Source organism: Artibeus jamaicensis, unplaced genomic scaffold (assembly GCF_021234435.1).
Source record: "Artibeus jamaicensis isolate MK-2021 breed Jamaican fruit bat unplaced genomic scaffold, CSHL_Jam_final contig_548, whole genome shotgun sequence".
NCBI lineage: Eukaryota > Metazoa > Chordata > Mammalia > Chiroptera > Phyllostomidae > Artibeus > Artibeus jamaicensis.
Genome location: NW_026521883.1, coordinates 20596207 through 20598665, shown reverse-complemented (window position 1 = coordinate 20598665; position 2459 = coordinate 20596207). Strand labels below are relative to the sequence as shown.

Below are 2459 nucleotides of genomic sequence, written 5' to 3'. Positions count from 1 at the left end.
TCACTCAGCATAATGCTTTCCAGTTCCATCCATGTTGTTGCAAAAGGTAGTAGCTCCTTCTTTCTCTCTGCTGCATAGAATTCCATTGTGTATATGTACCACATTTTTTTGATCCATTCATTTACTGATGGACACCTAGGTTGCTTCCAACTCTTGGCTATTGTAAATTGTGCTGCTATGAACATTGTGGTGCATAGGTTCTTTGATATTGATGTTTTAGGATTCTTAGGATATAATCCCAGCAATGGAATTGCTGGGTCAAAAGGCAGGTCAATTTTTATTTTTCTGAGAAAATAAAAACATGGAACACTTCACGAATTTGCGTGTCATCCTTGCGCAGGGGCCATGCTAATCTTCTCTGTATCGTTCCAATTTTAGTATATGTGCTGCCGAAGCGAACACCAAAATCTTTTCTTTTTTAAGGGACTTTTAAGAAGTAAACAGAAAATATATATCTATAGTATTTTATAGTTACCCAGATAGTCACCATTTTTCTATGCTCTTTGTTTCTTTGTATAGTTTGAATTACTGTCTGGTGTCATTTCATACTATCCTGAAGAAATTTATTTAGTATTTCTTCTAGGGCAAGTTTGCTAGCAACAAACTCTTTGATTATGTTGAAATGTCCTTATTTTCACTTTCTTTTTTTTAAACAGGAGAAAAGCATAAACATTTATTTAATATAAGTTTTGCATGACATGGAAGCCTTCAAAAGAAAAGACCTTCACTTCCATTTTTAAAGGTTTGTTTTGCTGGATATATAATTCTTGAATTTTCAGTTTTTGAATATATTACTTCACTGCCTCTGATAAAAGGTCAGTCAGCCATTAATTGAATTGCTTCTCTCTTCTACATGATGAATTGGTTTTTTCTTGCTGTTTTGAATATTTTTTGTGTGTTTTTTTAAATCAAATGTGAGAAGGTTTTCATATAGGGAACCTATCTTCATGGAGTGGCAAATGTAACCCAACCCTATCAGAAATTGATGGGCGTGAGTCGGCACACAGGGGCCAAGCTCACAGATCGACTTTTCCGTAAGAAATCAGGCCTGCGTTATACCTGGGCTGCTTTGAGGCTTGCTCTTGCTAAAACTCCCTCCTCACCGTGAGTTGAAGCAGAAAATGCTTAGTACATATCTTTAAGGTAACTTCCTGAAGTCTGTGCTGATTCTCCCAAGGACAGAGTATAACCAAACCAATCACTCTTGCTGTTCCCTTGACTTGCAACATTTTTCCTTGTTAATCTGTAGGAAGTTATCCATAACATCCTTTCCTTTGTCATCTGTATAAAGTAATCACCTAAAGCAAACCTGAGCATAATGAATGAGAACCTTCTTTGATGTATGCTATTAGAAAACCAGTAAAAGCCTGTCAGGGAAGGGTCGAGGCACTCTCTCTCTCAGAGAGTGGCCGTGCTGTCCCTGTTCCTCCACAGGACTTCTGTAGTCCATGTGAATTTGTTCATTGCATCTACACCACCACAGACACTACTGGCCAGAGTCTGCATCATTTTCAGCCATTATTTCTTTATGTATTCTTTTTTTAATGTTCATCTTTTAAAAATATATTTTATTGATTATGCTATTACAGTCGTCCCATTTCCCTCCCTTTATTCCCCTCTACCCTGCATACTCCCTCTCAATTCCCCCCTTAGTTTATGTCCGTGGGTCATACCTGTAAGTTCTTTGGCTTCCCCATTTCCTATGCTATTCTTAACCTCTCCCTGTCTATTTCGTACATACCATTTATGCTACTTATTCCCTGTACCTTTTCCCACATTCATCCCGCCACCCCTGCTGATAACCCTCCATGTGATCTCCATTTCTGTGAATCTGTTCCTGTTCTATTGTTGCTTAGTTTTTGTTTTGTTTTGTTTTTAGATTCCATTATTAACAGCTGTGAGTTTGTTGTCATTTTACTGTTCATATTTTTGATCATCTTTTTCTCTCAGATAAGTCCTTTTAACATTTCATATACTATGGGCTTGGTGATGATGAACTCCTTTAATTGACCTTATTTGGGAAGCACTTTATCTGCCCTTCCATTCTAAATGATAGCTTTGCTGGATAGAGTAATCTTGGATGGAGGTCCTTGCCTTTCATGACTTCAAATACATCTTTCTGGCTCCTTCTTGCCGGCAAAGTTTCTTTTGAGAAATTAGTTGATAACCTTATGGGAACTCCTTTGTAGGTAACTGATTCCTTTTCTCTTGCTGCTTTTAAGATTTTCTCCTTATCTTTAATCTCAAGTAATGTAATTATGATGTGCTTTGGTGTGTGCTTTCTTGGGTCTGACTTCTTGGGGATTCTCTGAGCTTCTTGGACTTCCTGGAAGTCTATTTCCTTTGCTAGATTGGGTAAGTTCTCCTTCATTATTTTTTCAAGTAAGTTTTAATATCTTGGTATTGCTTTTCTCCTGGCACCCCTATGATATGGATGTTGGAACGTTTAAAGTTGTCCT

General features: G+C 37.4%; 1 non-coding gene across 1 annotated transcript; it reads right to left on the bottom strand.

Moving 5' to 3' along the window:
- Nucleotides 1–295: 295 nt before the first annotated feature.
- On the bottom strand, nt 296–402 carry LOC119057640 (U6 spliceosomal RNA). The gene has a single exon (XR_005084121.2). It is a non-coding gene; the product is annotated as a U6 spliceosomal RNA (small nuclear RNA).
- Between the last annotated feature and the right edge of the window lie 2057 nt (nt 403–2459).